The 26,629-nt window shown below is 49.8% G+C and overlaps 1 long non-coding RNA gene across 1 annotated transcript in view; it reads right to left on the reverse strand.

Annotated features, from left to right (window-relative positions):
• LOC308590664 overlaps positions 1 to 22,498 on the reverse strand; it is a 105,786-nt gene extending 83,288 nt beyond the window's left edge. The window contains exon 1 of the long non-coding RNA XR_014009854.1: positions 22,316 to 22,498. This is a non-coding gene — a long non-coding RNA (uncharacterized lncRNA). The remainder of the gene's footprint in view (positions 1 to 22,315) is intronic.
• Positions 22,499 to 26,629: the final 4,131 nt, after the last annotated feature.

The raw sequence follows: 26,629 nt of genomic DNA on the forward strand, positions 1-26,629 counted from the left end.
GGCTCGCCCTGTACCCAAATCAATAATTTGCTATTTTATGGGAGTTGCGAGGAGGGGGGGGGGAAGGAAGAAGAAAAAAAAGAGAGCCTCATTTTCCTGCCATAAAGAATGTCTTGAAAAAATGAGCTGGCCCTTGAATTTCCAACATTGGCAGAAGGAAAGGCGTGGCAAGGCATCCGAAACGCTCTCTGCAAGAGGGTGTGGGGATGTCTAGCTCTGGTTGAGGAATGCAAAATGAGTCAAAAGCAGTGAAGGGCGCAGGGTGCCAGGGTTAAGATTTCAGTCGGTCAGAACTGCTGCCCTCCAGACGGTACGAAAGTGCACAATGCCAGGGTCGCCGGACGACGCCCGGCTGACCAGAAGGATGCCCCTGAAGATGGCAGAGTGGAACTCCGCCCACTCTCAGAGAGCCCCGCCCACACATCGGTTGACCCCGCCTCTCTCCACCTGACCGCTGGCTGCCGATTGGTAGGCCTCTTCCCTGCTCAGCTGTGAATCTGACCTGTGTCTCCTTCCTCGTGTGTTCTGCACAAAGACATCTGCAACAGGTGGGAGCAGGCAAGGAATAGCCAAGCGATGGGGAGCAAGTGAATTCTCCCTCTAATTGCTGGTCTCTGCCTTCTGGTGACTTTGCTCCTCTGCCAACTGCTGGCTTACCAGCTGAAAGAAGGAGGGATGGCACAGAAATGGGCAACACAGTCTGCGGGCACCTCCAGACAGATCTTTCTTCTTTTTTTGTGATCCGCTGTATTCTGCAACATGCCTTTGGAACAATAATAGTGTATTTAGACTGGCCCGTCCACAAACCCTCCTGCTTTTATTAGCTGTTCTGCTAGGCGTCTCTAGAGCAACAGAAGCGGGACGAAAAAGGGGTCTTAAAAAGTTACAAGATAAGTTACAGGACATGCACAGATGGAAAACGACGCAGTGTGACTGCCCTGAAACATTTGCAGACACAAAACAGCATCGAAAGCAAGAATCACACATAACTGCTACCCAGATAACCACCTCAGGATTGCACAAGGAACGAAAATGTTCAGGGGGTTCCTGGATTTCTTGGTTTTTTTTGGGGGGGGGGTATGTATGCACTCATTCCGTGCAAAGTCAGCCATGGGGGTGGAGGGAGGGAGTGGGCTGTTGCAGGGCCAGAGGGGGGAATTTGGATGTCACTGTCATTTCTGAGTGTTATATTAAATAAGATTTTTCTCACCTGGATCTCCAGACTGCAAAGATTTGTTCCGCGAGGAATGTTCGTTGCTTTCCTACAGCTGTAGCGAAAACCCAGCTGCTCCTTTTTCCTTTCTTTCAGTTTTAACCAGCTAGAATGTTCCTCCTGGTATCTTAGAGTTATGAAGGGGTTTTAGGGTCAGGGGGAAGAGAAGGGACTGAGATCAATTGCTCCCCCCCAAAAAAAATCCCAGAATGTGGATTAATAAACTAATAAAGTAGACCAGCGGCAGCTTCGGGGGAAACTACCGTAGGTGCTTTCGCACGCACACAAGTATAGCTCAGTTGGTAGAGCGTGAGGCTCTTAATCTCAAGGTCGTGGGTTCGAGCAAAAGATTCCTGCATTGCAGGGGGTTGGACTAAATGACCCTTGTGGTCCCCTCCAACTCTACAATTCTGTGGGTCTATCAGTCTTACAGAACGTTGCCCCAAGAGGGACACAGCCACTGTCTTTGACACCTTTGAACAAAGAGGACTGGACAAATTCTAAGGCTATTTAGCTGTGCGAAACTGTAAAATACAGAGGCAGTAGACCCTTTTCTTACCAGGTATTGGGACAAATGAAATGGAGGCTTTGCCTTTCGGGCCCTGCCTGCGAGGTTCCCGGGGGCGGATAGATAATAATAATAATTTATTATTTATACCCCGCCCATCTGGCTGGGTTTCCCCAGCCACTCTGGGCGGCTTCCAACAGAATATTAAAATACAACAGTCTATTAAACATTAAAAGTTTCCCTAAGCAATAAACAACTATTTTACTTTTAAAAGTCATCTGAAGGCAGCCCTCTTTAGGGAAGTTTTTAATGTTTGATGCTGTACTGTTTTTAATATTCAGTTGGAAGCCGCCCAGAGTGGCTGGGGAAACCCAGCCAGATGGGCGGGGTATAAATAATAAATTATTATTATTATTATTATTATTATTAAACAGGGCTGCCTTCAGATGTCTTCTAAAAGTCTGGTAGTTGTTGTTCTCTTGACATCTGGTGGGAGGGCGTTCCACAGGGCGGGCGCCACCACCAAGAAGGCCCTCTGCCTGGTTCCCTGTAACTTGGCTTCTTGCAGTGAGGGAACCACCAGAAGGCTGGACCTAAGTGTCTGGGCAGAACGATGGAGGTGGAGATGGCTCTGGATCAAAGCAGAGTTTTGGGGGACAGATCTTTTGCCTGATCCAGCAAGGCAGTTCTTAGCATTTGTAGAGGTTCCACCAAAGCTTTTCTCAGGTGGACCCAGAGCCTTCTGCATCTTGGACGGTTGCCTCGCCATCCCACCCACCATTCCCAGCTTACAGCCTCCCAGGCTCCGTGGCTCCAAGCCCAATGCATTCCCCTGATGCCGCAGCGTAAATATTTACGAGTGTCACGTTCTTGGCCGGAGACCATGGAGACCGGAGCTGCTCCGTGGTGACCTTGTGGAAGCTTCCTGTTTGTTACTATACACTACAACAGCAGCACAAAGCAGGGACCCTAGGCCAGTTGTGGGATGCAGCTGGCTCTGGTGAGAAGCGCCGGCACCAGCTGTTTATAACTTGGTCATTCAACTTCTGACGACCCTGAATGTGTGTCCTGCCTCTACACTGGAGCTCCACAAGCATCGGACAATGTGGGAGTGTCGATCTACCTTAGAACCATAGAATTGTACAGTTGGAAGGGAGCCCTCAGGGTCATCTAGTCCAAACCCCTGCGATGCAAAATCTTTTTGCTCAACATGCATCTCGAACCCATGACCCTGGGATTAAGTGTCTCATGCTCTACTGACTGAACTGTCTCCTTAACAAAATGATATATGTGAAGCCCTTTGAACATCCAGCCTGCTTCGCTTGGTTGGTAGCATGGTGCTGATAATGTCAAGGTCGCAGGATCGATCAACCTGCTTATTCCTGCATTGATGGGGGTTGAGCTAGATGATTATTGGGTTCCCCTCCAACCTATTGTTGTTGTTGTTTAGTCGTTTAGTCGTGTCCGGCTCTTCGTGACCCCATGGACCAGAGCACGCCAGGCACTCCTGTCTTCCACTGCCTCCCGCAGTTTGGTCAAACTCATGCTGGTAGCTTCGAGAACACTGTCCAACCATCTCGTCCTCTGTCATCCCCTTCTCCTTGTGCCCTCCATCTTTCCCAACATCAGGGTCTTTTCCAGGGAGTCTTCTCTTCTCAGGAGGTGGCCAAAGTCTTGGAGCCTCAGTTTCAGGATCTGTCCTTCCAGTGAGCACTCAGGGCTGATTTCCTTCAGAATGGAGAGGTTTCATCTTCTTTCAGTCCATGGGACTCTCAAGAGTCTCCTCCAGCACCATAATTCAAAAGCATAAATTCTTCGGCGATCAGCCTTCTTTATGGTCCAGCTCTCACTTCCATACATCACTACACAATTGGATTAGGTTAGCTTAAATTGCACGCTTTCCATGTCAGCTTATCTACAGAGAAATCTCCACCAGTTGCAGAAGGCATACAAACGGTTCTTGCACAGGGCTGACTATTGGTCAGAACTATGTGTGAGCTGAGAATTAAGTCCTGCAAGGCACCCAGCAGCTAGCAGACTTTCAGGGAGGTCTGCCTGCCCGCCATCTCCTCGAGGAAACCCCCGACCAGCTTCCGAAGAACTCCGGAAACCTTTTAACCTGGTTTGCAAACCACAGTGGTAGGTGGATAGCCAGAGAGAAAGACGGAAACCTAAGTGGTCAAGGAGAAAGACCAAGGGGAGGACCGACGGATGGACATTTGCTAAAATAAAAGGGGTGCCGGTGGAGGAGGAGACTTTACAGAAAAGAAATGGATAGGGGATAGATAGGGGAAGAACACTGCCTGTGCATTTTTGCCTCGTATCTCATGTTCTACAAATGCCAGAAACTTTCTTTTTAAAAGAATGAAAGTTGGCAATTATGGGTCATCCACAGCAGAGGAAACTCCCCTCCTTGCTTGTATACACCCAAGAGAGCACATTATAAATTCAAAGCACATCTCCTCCCCCTTGCAAAGAATTCTGAGAACGGCACTTTACTCCTCGCCGAGCTACGGTTCCCAGCACCCTCAAGACACTACAGTTCCCAGGATTCTTCTTTTGGGGGCATGTGGGGGGCAAATGCGCTTTAAATATTGGGTGTGCACACAGCCAGAGTTTGGCTGGGCACCGAGAGCAGCAGAGATGTTCGGAGCCAGATTCCCCGGACTTCTCCTTGGCCTCCGGAGCCAGGGCTGTTTGCCTTCGCGGAGGCAATTTCCAAGCGCTCTGTGGTACCAGCCCCCGCACAGGATGCTCAGCAGACAGAGCAAGGAGAGTTCACTGCCTTCCCTCTGCTGCCAGCAGCAAACGCCTGGATGCAGATCTTGCTCCCTTCCAGGCTTAGTCAGGCAGCTGGGCTCAGCAGGCCTGCAACAGGTCAGCTGGAACGATAGGGTCAGTGGGTCAGAGGGGGTAGCCAGCAAGCCTGTCACCTTCCATGCTGCCTCCATGACCTCGAGGACGGGACACCGAGGCAGAAGCCAGAAAGGGCACAGTCCCAAAGGCAGTCATTTCAGAACACCATCCTATTTACCAGGTTTACAGAAGCCGTCCCGGTTCTTGACTTGATCCCAGAATGTCCCGCTTTCCCTTAAAGGTAAAGGGACCCCTGACCATTAGGTCCAGTCGTGACCGACTCTGGGGTTGCGGCGCTCATCTCGCTTTACTGGCCGACGGAGCTGGCGTACAGCTTCCGGGTTATGTGGCCAGCATAACTAAGCCGCTTCTGGCGAACTAGAGCAGCACACTGAAACGCCGTTTACCTTCCCACCGGAGTGGTACCTATTTATCTACTTGCACTTTGACGTGCTTTCAAACTGCTAGGTGGGCAGGAGCTGAGACGGAAGAACAGGAGCTCACCCTGTTGTGGGGATTCGAAGCGCTGACCTTCTGATCAGCAAGCCCTAGGCTCTGTGGTTTAACCCACAGCGCCACCCGCGTCCCTCGCTTTTCCTTAGGACGTCCCTATTTTCATTGGAGAAATGTTGGAAGGGTATGTCAGGACATTCCTATTTTCATCAGATCCATGATGTAGTCCATGCACCGCAGCTCTCAGTGGGGAAAGGAAGCAACTCAGAGAATCTGCACTAATCTGTCCAAAGAGCGGAGAGACAATTGGTTAAATCCCAGGCTTTCGGTCTCACCGGAATCCGTGCCTCCTTAATAGGTGGGAATCGGACAGGGCTCATGATGGCAGGAATGAGGGATGCACTCTGCACACGCTCAGAGGCAATCTCCTCCTGCACCTGGGAAGTACATACAAAGAGCCCCTCTGCATCGGACCAAAGGCTCACCTGGTCCAGTATCCTGTGGACAAACAGGTGAAAGCAGGACCTGAGCACAGCAGCCCTCCTTTAGCAAGTCCCATCCACGGGTATCTGGAGCATCATGCTAGTAGCCTCGTCCTCCATTCATTTCCCCAAACACCTTTCGAAGTTGGCGGCTACTGCATCTCGTGGGAAGAAACAATGCACTGTAGGAAGAAGTGCTTTTGGGGGTCTGTTTCTGAATCTCCCGGCACTTGGTAATCCACACTCCTGCTTGTTCCCTGCTTTCTAGGTGCAGGTCAAAGATGTTTTTGCTTTGCCCCACCACTTTCCCCAGGAAAAGTTGCTGTTGGCTCCTGAATCGGAACCACCAGCAATCGGTTTTTCTGTGAGTTGACATTTGTCCACATAACACCGGTTCTGAAAGACCTACATTGGCTCCCAGTATGTTTCCGAGCACAATTCAAAGTATTGGTGCTGACCTTGAAAGCCCTAAACAGCCTCAAAGGCCCAGTATACCTGAAGGAGCATCTCCACCCCCATCGTTCTGCCCGGACGCTGAGGTCCAGCGCTGAGGGCCTTCTGGTGGTACCCTCATTGCGAGAAGTGAGGTTACAGGGAACCAGGCAGAGGGCCTTCTCAGTGGTGGCACCCACCCTGTAGAACATCCTCCCATCAGATGTCAAGGAAATAAACAACTTTCTGACTCTTAGAAGACATCTGAAGGCAGCCTTGTTTAGGGAAGCTTTTAATATTTGATGAATTATTGTATTTTAATATTTTGCTGGAAGCCACGCAGAGTGACTGGGGAAATCCAGCCAGATGGATGTGCTAGAAAAAATAAATTATTATTATTATTATTATTATTATTCCGATTTGGCAATGAGATGAAAGGAAAACCTCTCAGATCTGTGCCTAGAAATCATGGGACAAGTGGCAGCGTGGCTGAGCCCTCAGTGTCACTGCATGGACCCAAGCTTTAGAATTGGAGAGCACAGTATTTGGATAGCTCCGTCGGCAGAGCAGAAGACTCTTCATCTCGGGGTCGTGGATTCGAGTCCTACACTGGGCATTGCACGGGGTTGGGCTAGATGACCCTCGTGGTCCCTTCCAACCCCACAAGTGGTTCTCTGAAATGTTGAAGCCTTGACTCACAGGGGAGCTGCTCCATCCCCTGGAACTTTTTGGCGGCCCTTTCCAGAGCCTTCTTTCTTCACTTCTGCAATATCCTTTCGGAGGTGCGGCAGCCAGAAACTGGACGTGGCATTTCAAGTGTGCAAGCCTTGGAGCCTTTTCGCCTTCATTCATGCGCAATGTGCCCCCCTCCTGGCTGAAAAATCCCAGGCTCCTGCAGCGCTTGCCAATATCCCTCGTTGTAAACACACGAGGGGAGTTTCCTTCCGTTGCCAGGGCCGGATTTCGGTTCAAGCATCTGAACTGTAAACAGAAGCTTGGCTGCAAGGAGCAGCCGGGTGAATTCAGAAGCTTTTGAATTTTATTTTATTTTTAGTTTTCGGTTCTGGGGAGGTTCGTGGTAAACGAAGAGGCAAGGAGGCAGCAGAGCCGGAACGTGGGCTATTTCTGAAAGGCTGCCGCCTGTGGCATCACCACGTTGCCAGTGGAGCCCTGGACATCTGGCTGGGACCCGGAGGGAGAAGGTTCAAGGCCGTGGCCCCACCTCCACCTGCTGACTTTCTCAACAGGCACATCTGCAGCAGGTGCCTAGAAGGCGCAGTCTATTTACGCTGCTAAATTGGGCTTGCGTTCTGCAAGGAGAGGTGGCCATTCCTAACTGCTGTTCAGCGACTCCTTCTTCCTGCTTCAAATCAGATTCCTAGGGTTGGCACCTTTCATAGACTCATAGAATCATATGACCACACCTGAATACTGTGTCCAGTTCTGGGCGCCATAGTTTAAGAAGGGTGTTGACAAGCTGGAAGGTGGGCAGAGGAGGGTGACGGAGATGATCAAGGGTCTGGAAACTAAGCCAAATGAGGAACTGTTGTAGGACATAGCTGTCAACTTTTCCCTTTTCTTGCCAGGAATCCTATTCGGAATAAGGGAATTTCCCTTAAAAAAAGGGAAGCGTTGACAGCTATGTTGAAGGAGCTGGGCATGTTTAGCCTGGAAAAGAGGAGAACAAGGGGAGAGGAGAACAAGGGCTGCCACATGGAAGGTGAAGCAAAGTTCTTTTCTCCCGCTCTGGAGGGTAGGACTCGAACCCGTGGCTTCAAATTACAAGAAATGAGATTCCGACTAAACATCAGGAAAAACTTTCTGACTGTAAGAGCTGTTTGGCAGTGGAATGGTCTCTCTCAGGCAGTTGTGGACTCTCCTTCCTTGAAAATTGTTAAGCAGAAGTTGCATGGCCATCTGCCATGGATGTTTGGGCGGAGATCCCTGCATTGCAGGGGGTTGGACTAGATGACCACAGGGGTCCCTTCTAACTCTACGATTCTATTATTCTCATTCGCTTCTCTGGCCCACTGCTGGGGGATGACTTAGGGCTTATCCACACATATATTTTGCCCTGCTCTTTTCAGGCACAGGAGCCACACTCCCTACCCCCACCCCTCCACCCTGGAGCTTTCCCCACAAAAACTTACTCTTTATAGCTGAAGTGCAACAAATGGCAAATTAGGCTTTCGGTCGGTTGTCCTTTGCTCCGATTCTACTTTAAAGAGCAGGTTTTTGCAGGGAACACTCCAGAGCAAAAGAAAGTATGCTTGTGTGCATCAGATAAGTGCTGGAGATGCAATTAGACAAAGGGTATGTTCTATCATGGGATGCGGGTGGCGCTGTGGGTTAAACCACAGAGACTAGGAGTTGCCGATCAGAAGGTCGGCGGTTTGAACCCCTGCGACGGAATGAGCTCCCGTTGTTCGGTCCCAGCTCCTGCCAACCTAGCAGTTCGAAAGCATGTCAAAGTGCAAGTAGATAAATAGGTACCGCTCCGGCCGGAAGGTAAACGGTGTTTCCGTGCGCTGCTCTGGTTTGCCAGAAGTGGCTTAGTCATGCTGGCCACATGCCCCGGAAGTTGTACGCCAGCTCCCTCGGCCAATAAAGCGAGATGAGCACCGCAACCCCAGAGTCGGCCACGACTGGACCTAATGGTCAGGGGTCCCTTTACCTTTATGTTCTATCATATGTGGTGGACCTGCAAAAGGGTAAAAGAGTATTGGGAAATAATTCATAATGAATTGAAAAAAATGTTTATAAAGTACTCCCCCCCCAAAAAAAACCCAAAACCCCAGAGTCCTTTTCGTTGGGAATAATCGAGACGGAAATTCCCAGGTGTAAAAAAGGTTGTTTATGTTTGCCTCTACTGCAGCCTGTGTTTTGCCAGCCCAAAAATGGAAAATTAGCGAAGTCCCAACTAAAGAAGAATGGCAACTTAAACTGATGGAATATGGGCAGCTTGCGGACCTAACATACAGAATAAGAGAACAAGAACATACATTTAAAGAAGACTGGAAAATGTTTATTGAGTAAATGGGGGGAAATTGTGTATATTTGAAAACGTGGGCAGCATTAAGATAACTTCAGCAGTGTAAATAAATTTTGGTGGGTGTAATAAGGGAATACTGAATGGTTTAGTTTATATAAAATATGCAGGGATTTATGGCATGGAAAGAGAAGAACGGAAGTCACTGGCATTTAAGGTTGTTTAAAGGAATATTCTAAAATGCCTTGTTTGGCTTTAGTTTGTACTGGTGGTCTGGGATGGGGGGGGGGGAAGGCCTGGGCTAAATAGCTTTTTAAAACAACAATTGCAGATTCAGTGAAAAGAGTCCAGTTCCTTCGCTCCCTCCAGGAGAGTTTCCCGGTCAGATTGTGGGACCGGTAGCAGTAGGCAGAGATCTTAGAAGTGGGATATATTCTCAGTAACATCTGGAAGAAGGGAGGGTGTATTGGGACGCACAGCAGTTCACCTATTGTGAAAGTGGCGCTCACCATTGTAAGCTGTTGTGAAGCAACAGTATATATATATTTCCAGAAAAATAAACAACATCAACAATTATTTCTGGGCCCAAAATAGCCTCATGTTGCTCCTTCTTCCTCTGGAGCCAAGAAGAGGCTAAGACGGGAGCTTCACATCTTTGACCCTGCCAGACGTAAGTGGATGGGAGCATTGACAGAGGAAAATCATACACAGAATGTATGAATCACACTACTCTGCGTGCATTCCAATCCACAGATGGGAAATCTTTTTTTTTTTCCAAATAAGCGACTTGCAAGGGTCATAATAACTTGCAGCGGCAACATGAGCACACGCTGTGACGCTGCAGCAGGGAGCACTAATACCATACAGGCGTTTTTTGAAAAATAAATTGAGGAACATCCAAGTTGTTACAGCAGGGAAATAATAATGTTTGCATAGGCTGCTGTTGTGCAATGAATACTGAAGCTTAAAAAAAACTTTAAAAGGGATCTGCCGTTCCCATAGTTTCTGGTTTCTGATTTGATCATGGAATGTCCCGCTTTTCCTTTGGGTGTCCCTATTTTCACCAGAGAAATGTTGCATTTTTTGAAAGTTCTCTCTAATCGTATAACAATTTGTGAATTTCCAATTGATCTTCCATAAGTTTTTCCATTGGGGCATGGTTATTAAATGGCCAAAATCTTGTGACCACCTCACCATTGCCACTGTTACCACCTCGATAAGTTTTGGAAAGAGTTTTTCTTTTAGAATTTAAAAGATCGGATTCAAATCGGGAAATTTCTGTTGAGAACCCCTTTTGTTTGTCAGATTTAAATTTTTCAAATAACTGATGATATTGGAACTGTACAAACCTTTAGAAGACATCTGAAGGCAGCCCTGGATAGGGAAGATTTTTTTGTTTTTTTAAATGTTTAATGTTTTATTGTGCTTTATATATGTTGCGAGCCGCCCAGAGTGGCTGGGCCAATCCAGTCAGATGGGTGAGGTATAAATAATACAATTATTTATTATTATTATTATTATTATTATGGAATAGGACGTCCCTATTTTCATCGGAGAAATGTTGGAGAGTATGCGACTGTTCTCCATCCTAGGATGAAATGTCGCTGTGGTTTGACAGGTTTCCTTTTGTGTTTCCCAAAACGTAGGTCTCTAGCTCTTTGTTGGACTACAAATCCCATAATCCTTAGCTAGAAGGGCCAGTGGCCAGGGATGATGGGAGTTGTAGTCCAACAACAGCTGGAGACCTGCGTTTGAGAAACACCCTCTCAGGATCACAACTACGGAAGGGGCCTGTTATGTACTGAGTTGAATAGGATCCAGAATGCAGCAGTCTGATTGGTCCTAGAACAATGCAGCAGTATGATTGGTCCGCAGTAGCCACCCAATCCAGCTCCAGGTGGAAGTGAATCCACAACCTGATTGGCTTACAGGAGAATCCCAGAATTAGCCAATCATGTGCAGCCCATTGTGTAAATAATGTATATAAAGCAGATATTGTGGGGGGAACTTCCATTCCTCCTCACCACTATGAGCAGAATAAAGAGCATGAAATCCACTCTCGACTCCGAGTATATTTCAGGGCCCATGGGGCATCATCAAGACTAAGCCCCTCAAACCTGCAACAACATACACAGGCACAAAATGCCATAAAAGCAATACAAAACAATCCCTGAAGCTGCTGGCTAAAATTTAAATTCAAACTGAACAGGCCTGTCAGCATCAAAAAAGGTTTTGAAAGTTAACAGCGCGGGTGCAAACCCTGATCCTCGAAGTGTGGCCAAAGTCCTTCTCAGATTCTGCTACCATAATGTCTAGTTTTTCCTTTATAGCTCTTATTTTGGGGGGAGCGTTGGAGGGCAGGGGACACAAGGAAAAAGCCGCCTCGACTGTTTGGCTTGTGGCTCCCTGGTGTGATAAAAACAGAGCATGGAACCGGAAACCCGTCAGAAATGGGGGCGGGGGGGTGAAGAGGGGAAGGCCCCCAGATGGCAGATAAATATATATTTCCGGAAAGAAATTCTAAAAAGGAGAAATAGCTGTATCATGGGGAGAGGAAATGACACAGCTTCATACCCCCCCAACAACAACCGCCCCCCCCCATCCTGGTGCAGGAAGTGACACCAGCAGAAATGGTTTTTTGTGCAAAGTACAAAGGCCCGGGATTCCTGTTCGCAGGCCTTGGGCAGCTGCAAACAGGCCCCTCGCTGCTCCACAAACAATTTAGGCCCCCGGAACTGCCAATCTGCTGTTTTTGAAAACTTCCGGCTGAGTGCCTCTGTGCATGTCCAGAGTTCCTTCCTAACCCCCGTCGCCACATGCTCGCAACCACTTGTAGACACTGTGGGAATAGCCAACAACCTAAAAAGTGTGTGTCTTTCCTTTGTGAACCTTCTGCATTGCTGTTGCTATAATAGGCCTATGGCCGCAGTGCCTCAAGCCACGTGCAGAGTGCATTTGCTCTTTCCTTCTGACACGAAGCAGCTTAAAAAAACACACACAGAGAAGAATATAGGTATAAAGACAGGAAGCTGCTGTGTACTGAATCATACCGTTGGTTCGTCTGGCTCAGGGCAGTCTACCTGACCAGTAGCAGCTCACAGACAAGCCATTCCCATCCCTACGTGCCGAGAATTGAACCAGCGACCTCAGTACGTGTGCCTTGCCACGGAGTCACAGCTGTTTCCCACAGCATCTCTGACTAGGGTTCACACCAGACCTTCAAAGCAATATGATGCCACAGTAAACCGTCATGGCTTCCCCCAAAGGATTATGGGAGCGGAGGTTTGTTAAGCGTGCCAGTCCCCTTCAAGAGCTACAGTTCCCAGAGATCCCTGTGAATTTGTGGTTTTAGGTGCCAAAGTAAGATTCTTTTTTTAAAAAAAATAAAAATATTAGGAATTTAAACAAAACATATTATCTTAAAACATATCATCCTTAATCCCGCCCCCCCCCATAAAACAACCCCCCTCCCCCCTGACTTCCCTCAGTTCCAATCTCTGGTTTCTCTATAAATGCTATTTCCCCGCATGTTACAAGATTGTATAAATCCTTAATTTATCTGACTGGTTATTATCAATAAAAAGTTTGTGAGTGTTTATTCAAAGCCTGCTAAGGAGTCCAGTTCACCTTGTTGCATCTTTAAATACTTTGTAAAGGGTTCCCATTCATCTTTAAAGTCACAGTTATCCTTGTCCCGTCGTTTATGTGTCAATTTTGCCAGTTCTGCATAGTCCATCAGTTTCTCTTGCCATAGTTCTTTATTCGGGATTTCCTCGTTCTTCCATCCTTGAGCTATTAAGACTCTTGCCGCCGTTGTCGCATACATGAAGATATTTTTCAACTTCCTTGGCAGGTCTTTTCCTACAATCCCTAACAGAAATGTTTCAGGTTTCTTAACAAATGTTAGATGGAACACTTTCTTCAGTTCATTGTATATCATTTCCCAAAACTTGATAATTTCATTACAATCCCACCACATATGGTAAAATGTCCCCTCCTTTTCCTAGGTGCCAAAGTAAGATTCAACGGCAGTTCAGTCAGAACAGTGTCTTATCTGGAAGTGAGGTGGATTTTGTCCAAGGCAAGCAGAATGCCTTGGGCCTGACCTGGCCAACATCTGGGGCATTTAAAGCACTATTACAAAAGAACCACGGGAACTGTAGTTTGCAAAAGGTGCTGAGAGTTGCCAGGAGAGTCCCTATTCCCCTCAGCAGCAATTCAACAAGTCGATGCCTCTACCCAGGAAACTCTGGGTACGGTAGCTCTCTGAGGGGAATAGCGTTCTCCTAACAATGCCCAGCACCCGTAACAAACTACAGCTCCCAGGATTCTTTGGGGGAAGCCATAACTATTTACAATGGTGCATGAGCGTGTGTGGCACAGAGGCTCTATAGAGTACCATACGCTGGTGAAATCCAGGAATGCCGAGACCTTTCAATGCCTGGACCTTCCCTGCTGAAATATGTTAAACTAAATTGAATAACTGCTTGCCGTCCCCTGAGGACACCCAAGACCAGAAACCTGAGGCAGACGCCCCCTTTTGCCTCATGGTAGAGCCGGCGCTGCCAAGAAGGCCTGTTTTCCATCAGCGGTCGAAAGGCCTGGTTATCCCCGGATAGCCGATGGTACAAAAACACCATGCGAGCTGTCTGGGTTCCAGCTTGTCTTCACCTCCATTGCCACAACATCCCTCCCTGCACGGCTTACTGTAGGTTGTGCCTTCCATCCCTCCCACCCCAATTACCAATCCCCCTGCCATTTCTTCGCCACATTGGCGTGCAAACCTTTCTCCGGGCCCATCCAAGCCGAGCGTCCGGACAGGGAGGTGGGAGCCAAAAACCAGCTTCTAAAAAAAGCTCTGGGCCTTCGCTGCATAAACCACATCGGCACACTTCCATGCGGTGCATCTGTGGGACATAAACAGCCCCTGCAGGGATGCAGCCAGAAGACAGACAAGTGTGTGGGGATGAGTGCGGCCATTCAGCGACATGTTCTGTTGCCAAGGCCTGTGGGGGAGACGTGGCGTCTCAGTTTCCCCCTCTGTAAAATGGGAATGAGATCTCGCTCTCGGGCTTAGACTTAGTGCAGAAACGTCCTTTTTTCTTTTTGTGTTGGGAAAGAAAAGAAAGTTTGCTGACTTCCTTTGCCACTGCTGTCGCTTCATTTTTGCAGCTAGCCTTGCCACTTTTGTTCCCGATGAAAGGTTCTGCGGTAGCAAGTGGAAATTCAGCGAGTGTGGATTCCCCTGGCGTGGAGATGAGGCAATGAGGAAGGCTGTACCTGTTGCACTCCAGCCTTGGGTGGGGTTCTGTTTTCGGGTGCTGCTGTTAGAAACACAAAAGGCCTGCCAGAAATTACAGCAACTCCGTTTATAACCCCTAGCGTTGCTTCTCTTAACTAGCTCTGCTATTTTGCCTTTCGGAGAACCTCAACACACAGGAAAGCAGGCAGGTGAAGCTTTTCCTGACAAGGACCTAAAGTGAGGGGGGGAAGCTTCACCTGCTTAATTTGCCAGCCCAGCCCTGAGAAAAGGCTGTGACTCAAAGGGAGAGGGTTTCTGTGATGGCCTGGGATTCAGACTCGGAGGCTGACCCTGAGGGATCCCAGCCTGCACAGGAGTCCCCGCCTACAGGGCCGGCTGAGCCAAGGCTGGGGCCTGAGCCTGAAGGGTCCTCACCTGTGCTGGATCCTCAGGTGCAGGCACCATCTGAGTCTGCTCTGGCTCCTGAGGTGATGGAGGACCCATTGCCTGCAGGTGCTCCACTCTCAGCCCCGTCAGAGGAAGCTGGGGTTGCCTCTGGGTCAGGTAACCCTCCAGCCTCTCCGGAGCTGCAGAGGCTCAGGGCAGAGAGGCGGAGGGAACCAAGTTCCCGCAGGAGGAGTGCTCGCCTCCAGGCCAGGAGAGGCAAGTCACCTGTGGACCGGGGCCGCCCTATGCCTCGGGGCAGATAAAAGCCAGCTAGCCCCAGTCCCAGGTTGCGGGAGCAACATTGTTGGTTGCTAGTTCCTGTCTGAACCCTGTCCTGCTTTTCTGCCTGACCCGCCCTGGCTCCCTGCTTGCAAGCCTGTTCCTGACTTCACCCGACTCCCTGCCCTGCACCCAGCTCCAGCTACTATGGACTGCCTCCTCGTTGAACCGTTGACCACGGACCGGACTTGGACCTCGCCTCTCGGATAACCCATGGGACCAGCACAGTTTCCGTTGCATGCAGAGGGTCCCCTGTATCTCTAGTAAGGCTTGCGGTGTCTGAAATTGTGGAGCTCCACTGCCAGTTTGTTGTAGCTTCCCGATTTCTGAATTTCAGGCTGTTTGGGGCAGAGCCTTTCCCCTACTCTCTTCTCATTTTGAAGACAGCTAAGGTAAGGCTGTGATGAAGGGGGGGGGCGGAGAGAGAGAGCACATCTGCTAACTATCCTGGCAACCGAAAGGCAGCTGGCGGACAGAGGGCTTTTCTTGGACTGGATCATTGGTCAGCCTGGCTTGACCCTGCACCTCAGATAGCCTGAGAAAGCTTCGCTTCGTGTGAAGATACCAGCGCATTACCTGTTAAATGTCTGCTGATGGAGTGCAGGACCAGCAGCCAGCCAAAAAAATAGATGGGAATTCTGGCCAAGGGGGGCCGAGAGGTCTAGGGAAGCAGGGTTAGAAGAGGGAGCGGCTGAAAGGAATGAGGAGAGGTGTTATATATTTTTTATTTCAACTGCTGCTAGGCCATGTTCACGCCAAACACGTTCAGAACTACGATGCCACCCAACACACTTATGACTTCCCTGCAAATAATTCTGGGAGCTGTGCTTTTTTCTGAAGAGATTGTTGTCGTTGTTTAGTCGTTTAGTCGTGTCCGACTCTTCGTGACCCCGTGGACCAGAGCACGCCAGGCACTCCTGTCTTCCACTGCCTCCCGCAGTTTGGTCAAACTCATGTTGGTATCTTCGAGAACACTGTCCAACCATCTCGTCCTCTGTCGTCCCCTTCTCCTTGCGCCCTCCATCTTTCCCAACATCAGGGTCTTTTCCAGGGAGTCTTCTCTTCTCATGAGGTGGCCAAAGTATTGGAGCCTCAGCTTCAGGATCTGTCCTTCCAGTGAGCACTCAGGGCTGATTTCCTTAAGAATGGATCGGTTTGATCTTCTTGCAGTCCATGGGACTCTCAAGAGTCTCCTCCAGCACCATAATTCAAAAGCATCCATTCTTCGGCAATCAGCTTTCTTTATGGTCCAGCTCTCACTTCCATACATCACTACTGGGAAAGCCATAGCTTTAACTATACGGACCTAGGAGCCCCCCAATTCGCCCAGAGAGCTGCTGTTTCTAGAGTGGTTTGACAGTCTCTTCACAGCGAACTCTGCAAATTGTAGCTCCGTGGGGCGGGGCGGTGGGGAATGGGGCACTGGCGTCCTGACAATTTGGAAACTACAATCCTTAACAAACCACAATGTTCCCTCATGGCAGGACTCGAACACACACCTTCCTGTTTTTCAAGGAAACGTGCCCCCCGCCGCCACCAAAACTGTCGGAGCTGAGCTTCTCTCCCCGGGAGCTTCCTGTTGTGGTTTCTGATCTTCCTTGAGCACGCGGCCCTCTCATCCCTTGCAAGAGGAGGAACTGATGAAACAACTGGGATCGTGTGGGGTGCTGCGGTGAACGCCTGCGTGGGAGCATTGCCCATGCACGCTCCCCGTGCATGTTCTCCAGGCACGTCCAATGCGGTAAACTGTGGAGATGGCAAACTGGAGCCTTGCTCCTGCCTTGGTTGGGGGGCACAGAGGATGGGCGCCCTGTCCGGGGAGAATCCCACAAGACTAGAGATGCCCCCTTCTGCTCTCTCTGTGCCATGGTGAACTGTGCTGGGGGAGGGATGGTGCTGGGGGGTGGCTATTGTGCCTTCCCCACATAATCTCTGGGGGTGCTTCCTGGTTAGGACGAACCCATGAGGTCATTCTTCCAGTTCGCCATTTGCTGTTTGGAGACTTCTGCACATGAGTCGTGTAGGGTAGTCCGTGCAGAAGAGAGTTGTCAGGCCTCCAGGTCTGTCCTTGAAATATATTCAGAGTCAAGTGTGGATTTCATGCTTTTTATTCAGCTCATACTAGTGAGGAATGGAAGTTCCCCCGAGATGTCTGCTTTATATACATTATTTACACAATAGGCCCCACGTGATTGGCTAATTCCGGGATTCTCCTGTAGGCCAATCAGGTTGCGGATTCACTTCCACCTAGAGTTGGATTGGGTGGCTCCTGCGGACCAATCAGACTGCTGCATTCTGGATCCCATTGTTCTAGGACCAATCAGATTGCTGCATTCTGGACCCTATTGTTCTAGGACCAATCAGACTGCTGCAATTTGGATCCTATTCAACTTAGTACATAACAGTCCTGAAGTCTCCCGGTTTGCTTGGCCCCCTCCGGGGGGCAGGAGGGGAGGGGATGAACCTCCAAGTGGGCCACAGTGCCACCACATCATCATCATCATTGAGAAGACTGCAAGCTTCAGTCGGGCAGGAGATGGATGCAAATTATAGCATAGACACATGGTGGGCGGGTCTGTTCTTCTCCCCTCCCCTTTCCCAATTAACTTCCGTCTCCAGGGCTCAGCCTGTGACTTCACCAGAGGCTGTCCTGTAGGACTCATGTTTGGGCTCCAAAATCTCAGGACCCGGCACCTAGTAGGCGTGGTGTGTCTTATCAGTCTGTTCTTTTTTACGTTGGTGTCGTTACCTTTTCTCATCCTTTGCTTCTGGCAAGCGCAGGGGATTGTGCGACTACGTTCCAGAGTCATAGGGTTACTGAAATATACTCAGAGTCGCAAAGTGATTTCATGCTCTTTATTCAGCTCATAGTGGTGAGGAGGAATGAATGAATGCCCCCTCACAGTATCTGCTTTATATACATTATTTACACAATGGGCTGCACATGATTGGCTAATTCCGCAATTCTACTGTAAGCCAATCAGGTTGTGGGTTCACATCTATCTGGAGCAGGATTGGGTGGTTCCTGCCAACCAATCATACTGCTGCATTGTTCTAGGGCCAATCAGACTGCTGCATTCTGAATCCTATTGTTCTAGGACCAATCAGACTGCTGCAGTTTGGATCCTATTCAACTCAGTACATAACAGTTACCCTGTCTCGTCCGTATTGTCTTAATGACCGTGGTCGAGATTTGTCATGAAACTCCCTGAGATCTACAGGTACAGGGCGGTATGTGAATTTAATTAATAATAATCAATGCTCTTTTTCTGGGTGGGCGCAGGAGTATGCATACCCCTACACATTTTGTGAATCTAAGTTTGGCCTCATTGAGGGGCAGTATTTCAATATGAGCAGGAAAATGCGAGCACCCCTAAACTTTTTTTTTTAGAAAAAAGCACTGATAACAATAATAATGACAGCAATTTATTCACTCCATTTCTATCCCACTTTTCCTTGTCCAAGGAAATAGATTCGGTGTTCATGGCTCCTCCCTCTTCCTCGCTCAGTTCCCCACACAACAACCCTGTGAGGTAGATTTAGACCAGAGGGTGGAGAGTTAAGAGTCAGAAAGATTGGCCCGAGCTTCATGGCTGAGCAGGGATTTGAACCCGTGTCTCCCAGGTCCCAGTCCAATACTCTTAACCATTTTCCTACCCCGTCAAAAAGTTCCCCAGAGGTAGTTGGGGGAGAGGCCGGCACGGTCCGGCCAGGCGCCTGCAGCCGAGTTGCAAAAGTTTGCGGCTGTCTTCCCTCCTCCCCCTGTGGCCTGTGTTCCTGTCCCTGCTATAAATCCTTCCTTGGGCTCTGAGCAAGATTGCAAACAAACATTGACGTAATCCTCCCAGGGCCAGGGTGGGGAAGGCTCTGGGAATTACACACCCCAAAATTGGACTACAACTCCCTTCTTTCCTCTCTCCCCCTCCCCCCCCCTCTCTCTCTCTCTCTCTCTCTCTCTCTCTCTCTCTCTCTGTCTCACACACACACACACACACAGATTCTTTCTGCCTCAAAACCATTTGGGGTTGGAAATAAATACAGTGGTACCTCGGGTTAAGTACTTAATTCGTTCTGGAGGTCCGTTCTTAACCTGAAACTGTTCTTAACCTGAAGCACCACTTTAGCTAATGGGGCCTCCTGCTGCTGCTGCGCCGCCGGAGCACAATTTCTGTTCTTATCCTGAAGCAAAGTTCTTAACCTGAAGCACTATTTCTGGGTTAGCGGAGTCTGTAACCTGAAGCGTATGTAACCTGAAGCATATGTAACCTGAGGTACCACTGTAGCCTGAAGTTAAAGCAGCCTTAGCCAACCTGGTGCCTTGTGGGTGCTTTGAACTACAACTCCCACCAGCGCCAGCCACCAGGAGTTGTAGTCCCCGAAACACCCAGAGGGCACAAGGCTGGTGAAACTGGGTTCAAGCAACGGCAGAAGACAGAGGTGGGAAGTTCTACTCTTGCAACGTTGCAAAGAAGCAAACAAAATAATTTGCAGTGCCTGCGAGCCTGAAGCATTTGTCCACAGAAGAGTCTGCACGTTGCAACTCTGTGTGAGTCGCTCCCCCTGGCCTGACTTTCTCCCCAACCTGCTGCTGCAGGAAAGTTGTTCCCCCATTCCGTTGTTCCCCCATTCAATGATAGAGCAGGTGCCTGTTGTGTCTCTGCCTGAGTTGCTGTTTCGGGGGTTGCTTCCTCCCGATCACCTTCGGCCAGTTCCCTCCCTCCCAATGTAGCAAAGTTGCCACTTCAGTCTCTGTGAGCCTTGGCACCCTCTGAACGGGTGACTCATCCGAGGACGGGTCATTTTTTGCTCTTCAAAGCAGATTAAAGGGGAGAAAAGTGTCTTTGAACATGGATGAAGTGACTTTCTCTCGCCCGTTTGAGTAATCGCAAGCAGCTGGACACGCATCTGGGATCATTAGACATCGCCGCTGCAAAGGAAGAGGGTGTGACTGGCGGGCAGAACAGCTTCCCAGAGCCTTGCCAAACCAAGGATGCTCAAATAAGGTTGTATCTGTGGGAAATGGGGGATGTGTGCTGACTAGTGGTTATCGCAAGAGAGGCAGGATTCGAAAAGAAAAGGCTGAGCCCCAGAAGACAGGAAGCCGCTGCCGAGACCAGTTCCTCTGATCACGTGCAGAGCGCTTTCCCTGCGTCACTGAACCATCCTAGCCCCTCATGTATCTGCCGTTATAATATGGGCATTAGAATCATAGAATCATAGAGTTGGAAGAGACCACAAGGGCCATCGAGTCCAACCCCCTGCCAAGCAGGAAACACCATCAGAGCACTCCTGACATATGGTTGTCAAGCCTCTGCTTAAAGACCTCCAAAGGAGGAGACTCCACCACACTCCTTGGCAGCAAATTCCACTGTCAAACAGCTCTTACTGTCAGGAAGTTCTTCCTAATGTTTAGGTGGAATCTTCTTTCTTGTAGTTTGGATCCATTGCTCCGTGTCCGCTTCTCTGGAGCAGCAGAAAACAACCTTTCTCCCTCCTCTATGTGACATCCTTTTATATATTTGAACATGGCTATCATATTGCCCCTTAACCTCCTCGTCTCCAGGCTAAACATGCCCAGCTCCCTTAGCCATTCCTCATAAGGCATCGTTTCCAGGCCTTTGACCATTTTGGTTGCCCTCCTCTGGACACGTTCCAGTTTGTCAGTGTCCTTCTTGAACTGTGGTGCCCAGAACTGGACACAGTACTCCAGGTGAGGTCTGACCAGAGCAGAATACAGTGGCACTATTACTTCCCTTGATCTAGATGCTATACTCCTATTGATGCAGCCCAGAATTGCATTGGCTTTTTTAGCTGCCGCGTCACACTGTTGGCTCATGTCAAGTTTGTGGTCAACCAAGACTCCTAGATCCTTTTCACATGTACTGCTCTCAAGCCAGGTGTCCCCATTATGTAATGGGCTTTGTCGTGTGCTTGTTCCATTTGCCCTCCGAGGAATTCAGGGCAGGGCACAATACAGTATCCCTCTTCCCTGCCAGTTGTGCTCACAGCAACAACCCTGCGAGGTAGAACACAAGGTCCTCTAACAAGCTTCGTGGCTGAGCTGGAAACTCAAGCAAAAATGAACCGTTGGGTAGCTGAGACTACTGGTTAGAGCAGGGACTTGGCAGGGAGCTGGGAGGCACGCCTCCCCAAACCTGAGAAGGCAGAGGTTGGACGGCCATCTATCATGGACGCCTTTAGCTGAGATTCCTGCACTGCAGGGGATTGGACTAGATTGGGGTCCCTTCCAACTCTTTGATTCTCATTTATCTTGTTTCCTCTTCCATTCCCACAGAAATTCTGGCTCTTGCCTCTGCTGCAGAGACAACCGTAATGGGTTAAAGCTGTGCCCGCTAACATTGTAAATGTGTTTGTGTGTGTGAGCAAGCATGCTGCCATACTTAAGTCTCGGCCTCTGACAGACTTTTTCCAGTGGCTTTGCCACAGCTGGGTTGCTGCTGCTGCTGTTCCAGTCACAAGCCCTGAGGCAAAAGCCCATCTCTGTGTGCGCCCAGAGGCTTGGTCTGAAGGGCCGGAGGGAAGAGGGGCTAGCCCTGGATCGCTCTCCACACAGGTTGCCTATATTGGAGGGAGCAGAGAGGTTCATTTGCCATGCTGAAAAGGCAAGGAGTAGCGCTTGCAGAGGTCTCTCCCATATTGCACTGGCATAGCTTTCTCCCCAGAAAAAGGGACCTCCTTGGTTTGTCGGGTGCGTCAGCCGCACCCACCGACCACAAGAGAATCTCCCTTTTCGGTAAAGAGAAAGGGGCATGTTTCTAGTTCTCATTTCGCTTAGTGTCGGGGAAAGAGAGAGAAGCAGCGGCGTAGCGTGGGTTGTCAGCACCCGGGGCAAGGCAAGTAATTTGCGCCCCCTAACCCCTAACCTGCCGCCGCTGCCAGCTTCTTCTTGCTGCTGCCTGGTCTGGTCTGGTGTGGTTCTCTCCCGCGCTCAGCGCTGCACTGTCCCTCCCCCAGATAGTCCCTCGCTCTCTCTCCGCACCGCACGCCTGGCACCCACCCCCTCCACAGTGGGCGGCGACCCAGCGGCTCGGATCGGATTCGCACAGCCAGCACTGCAGTGAGAGAGAGAGAGTGAGCCAGGTAGGGGCAGAGAGCTGCGAGTGCGAGCGCGCCCCCCCCAGATGTTGCGCCCGGTGCGGCCAGCCCCCCCTGCACCCCCCACGCTACGCCACTGGAGATAAGAGAGACCATCTCAGTTGGATGAAAGTGCAAATAAATCTGCAAAGGTTAAGTAAAGGTAAAGGAACCCCTGACCATTAGGTCCAGTTGTGACCGACTCTGGGGTTGTGGTGCTCATCTCACTTTATTGGCCGAGGGAGCTGGCGTACAGCTTCCGGTCATGTGGCCAGCATGACTAAGCCGCTTCTGGCGAACCAGAGCAGTGCACGGAAACGCCGTTTACCTTCCCGCCGGAGTGGTACCTATTTATCTACTTGCACTTTGACGTGCTTTCGAACTGCTAGGTTGGCAGGAGCAGGGACCGAACAACGGGAGCTCACCCTGTCGCGGGGATTCGAACTACCGACCTTCTGATTGGCAAGTCCGAGGCTCTGTGGTTTAACCCACAGCGCCACCCGCGTCCTGCAAAGGTTACTAGCCTGAAAAATCTTTTTCTGGCCTGCTTGCCTAATACAGTGGTACCTCAGGTTACATACACTTCAGGTTACAGACGCTTCAGGTTACAGACTTCGCTAACCCAGAAATAGTACCTCGGGTTAAGAACTTTGCTTCAGGGTGAGAACAGAAATTGTGCTCCAGCGGCGTGGCAGCAGCAGGAGGCCTCATTAGCTAAAGTGGTGCTTCAGGTTAAGAACAGTTTCCGGTTAAGAACGGACCTCCAGAACGAATTAAGTTCTTAACCCGAGGTACACTGTACACACTTATAATAGTCAGCTATATAAGTGGTTTTCAATGGGTGGTTCACGTAACCCACCCAGGCGTGTCTGTGGCACCATTCACATTACAAAAACTACCGCAGAGCTATCAACATTTTCAAAAGTAGGGGGTCAGAAGTATTTAGCTAATTGGGAACCACTGAACAGTCATACCTTAGTTCTTGAATAGGTTAGCTCTCAAACGTTTTGGCTCCTGAAAGCCGCAAACCCTGAAGTGAGTGTTCTGGTTTGCGAACTATTTTTGGAAGCCGAACGTCCGACAGGGCTTCCACGGCTTCTGATTGGACCTTCCTGCAGCCAATCAGAAGCTGCACTTTGGTTTCTCAACATTTTGGAAGTCGAATGGACTTCCGGAACTCATTCCAGGATCCCCAAGGGTGTGTCCTATGGGGAACTCCCTTCAGGCACCAGGCTCGCTGTTAGACCAACTCTGTGTTACAATATCATCCTCGTAGTGTGGGGACAGATGTTCAGTTGTGCATCCCCTCTAGTGCCCAGAGGAGGAATGACCGCCAGGAAGAGAGAGCTCAGAGGGAAGAACCGCAATGCTTCATCTGCAGCAGCACATCCAGACGCCTTCCTGTGCCTCAGCTGCAACAAAACATGTCTCTCCCATATCGGTCCCCAAGCTGCACTCCTCCATTGTCTCACAAGACAGACAGATGCCAACAATATATTATTAGGTCTGCCATACACATGGGATTTCCTGGACATATCTGGAATTCACACAACTTTTGTGTCTGGATTTTCACTTTTTGAAATATGGCAACCCTACAATCTATGCACATGCAACTTTCATCCAGAGAGGCAGTGTGGTGCAGTGGTTAGAGTCTCGGACTAGGACCTGGGAGAGAGCAGGCTTCAAATCCTTGACTCTGCACCCCCTACACATGTACATTTTAAAGACTCGCAGCCAGTGAGGGATTTGAGTTGAGGGTGTTCAAAGAGGAGGAAGAGGAGAAGACCACTCTGTTTAGTGGGGACGAGAATGCATCCCCAAGCCCACCCTGCGGCAACCACCACCCGATTCCAGCATCTCCACCCAGATCCCTGGCACCAGTCTTGGGATTTTTAGCAACTTCCTTCTGTCGCTTCTTGCGAGACCGAGGAGGGAGCCAAGGCGGGGTCCCCGGGACGAGAGGCTGGGTGGCCGCAAGGAAGAGCTGAGTCAAGGGAAAGAATAACAAGTGGCAAAACAGTGACGGGGAGGTGGGCAGGCCCAGGGCGTGGGCACGGGCACCAAGCAGAGAAAAAAGCCACTGGGAGGAGAGCAAGCTAGGGCCGGGCAGTGCCATCGCCTGGGCAAAAGCTCTGCCTGCCTCCTCACAGACAGAAGGACCAGCCTCACAGCAGGGCACAGCTCAGGGGTCCAGCAAGGCCTTTGCCCAGCCAATGCCCTCCAGATGTTGGAAGCAACAGTTCCCATCAGCCCCTGGTGGCACATCTGGAGGGCACCAGCTTTATTATCATTGTTCATTTAATTTCTATACCTCTTTATATTTTAAAGGATCTCAAAGGCGCTTACAGCACATTAAAACATCAAAGCCAAAAATCCAGGAGAAAAAAAGCTTCAAGGAAAATGTTTCAGATCCTTCTCTAAGTGACATGTTGCTTTCTTCCTATTTATTTAACTACTTAGGGCCTAGGGCTTGCCGATCAGAAGGTCGGCGATTCGAATCCCTGCGACGGGGTGAGCTCCCGTTGCTCAGTCCCTGCTCCTGCCAACCCAGCAGTTCAAAAGCACCTCAAAGTGCAAGTAGATAAATAGGTACCACTCCGGCGGGAAGGTAAACGGCATTTCCGTGCGCTGCTCTGGTTCTCCAGAAGCGGCTTAGTCATGCTGGCCACATGACCCGGAAGCTGTACGCCGGCTCCCTTGGCCAATAAAGCGAGATGAGCACCACAACCCCAGAGTTGGCCACAACTGGACCTAATGGTCAGGGGTCCCTTAACCTTTACTTTATTTAACTACTTAGCTTATAGAACTGCCCCATAGCAGAAGCACTCTAGGGAGGCAGTGTGGGGTAGTGGTTAGAGTGTCAGACCGGGACTTGGGTGATCAGCGTTTAAATCCGCTCTCAGTCATGGCATTCACTGGGTGACCTTGGAGTCAGGCCTGGCTTCTTAATCTACCTCGCAGGATCGTTGTAGGGATTAACTGAGGAGAGGGTGGAGGAACCATGAATTTGCTGCAGAAAAAGGTGGGGTGAACATGCAATGAATAATCTCTTCTGCTGACCTGCTTAGGAGAGCTGGAGGGGTCAGCCAGATGGTAATGACTGTCGCTAACCTGGCGTCCAGAGATCTCCACATCGTGGTCGCAGTTGGAATCACGCCAGTCGCAAAATGTGCCTGGGGAATTTCTGATGGTGGCTTGGCAGGGGCCACGCTATCATGAAATCTAGAACTTTGGCCATGTCCACAGGAGCAGTATACCTGAAGGAGCGTCTCCACCCCCATTGTTCTGCCCAGACACTGAGGTCCAGCGCTGAAGGCCTTCTGGCGGTTCCCTCACTGCTAGAAGCAAAGTTACAGGGAACCAGGCAAGAGGGCCTTCTCGGTAGTGGCACCAGCCCTGTGGAACGCCCTCCCACCAGATGTCAAAGAGATAAACAACTACCTGACATTTAGAAGACATCTGAAGGCAGCCCTGTTTAGGGAAGTTTTTAGTGTGTGACATTTTAATGTATTTTTAATCTTTGTTGGAAGCTGCCCAGAGTGCCTGGGGAAACCCAGCTAGATGGGCGGGGTACAAATACTAAATTATTATTATTATTATTATTATTATTATTATTATTATTCTCAATCTGAATTGAAGCTGGTTTGAGGTGGATGGGATGCATCAAAGGGCAGTCAAGAAACAGCAGGATTGATCTGGATTGTAGTTGACGTCTACACCAGCAGCGGGAGCACCCTGGGCGCTGCAGAGTAAACGGGAGTTTGTGTGTACACAGCCTTTGCTTCCTGAAGCTCTGCACTGGCAGGTCAGGGCCGGCACACCCATGAAGCAAGGTGAGACAACTGCCTCGGGCGGCAAGTTTCACTGGGACACGAGACTCCCATGTCAACCGTTCTTCCCCCTCTTGTCCCCAATATAGATATTCCCTTACCTCCCTGTCAGGGGGAGAGGGCGCCATTTTGGAGTCCGCCTCAAGTGCCAAAATGTCTTGGGCCTGCCCTGAGACAGGACTTCCCCAACATCTGGTGGCCCCCCAGATGTTTCCGGACTACAACTCCCATCAGCCCCAGCCAGGGCTGCCACCTTGAGGGGCATTGGAGAGAACCACAACAGGATCCAACCTGGGGAAGGCTGCTGCGCAGGATCTCAGCCGGAGGCCAGTTTTGACGCCTCAGATCTTTCACCAAAAGTCTGAAATGGGACCTTTCTATACACAAAGCCTTCACTCATCCGCTGAGCTACGGCGCATGGTGTATGTACCCTGCTCTAAAAAAAGAGGGGGGGAATAAAAGTATTATTTGCCAAGGTAATCGGAAAGCTGCGCCAAAGAAAACCACAGCGTTTGTGTCAATTATGCAGATTGAGCCCATTTCCCTTCCTTATTCCATCTCCATCTCACTGTAATTTATTTGACTTCTGATGGCCCGGAAGAGAATTCAGGTGAGCAGGGGGAGAGAATGTCTGTGGAATCTCAAGAGCTTGGTTTGGAAACAAGGCCCTTGATCTCCTGTAGAGCCGGAGGCAAAAGGCCTGCTTTTGAGTAAAATAACCCCAAAACGTCTGGATTTGCACAATTTAATCTGAGTGCAGAATCTTAGCTCCCCCCTGGTGCAGCAAAGTCTGGACTTTTGGG

Source organism: Podarcis bocagei (assembly GCF_964188305.1).
Source record: "Podarcis bocagei genome assembly, chromosome: 7".
Lineage (NCBI taxonomy): Eukaryota > Metazoa > Chordata > Lepidosauria > Squamata > Lacertidae > Podarcis > Podarcis bocagei.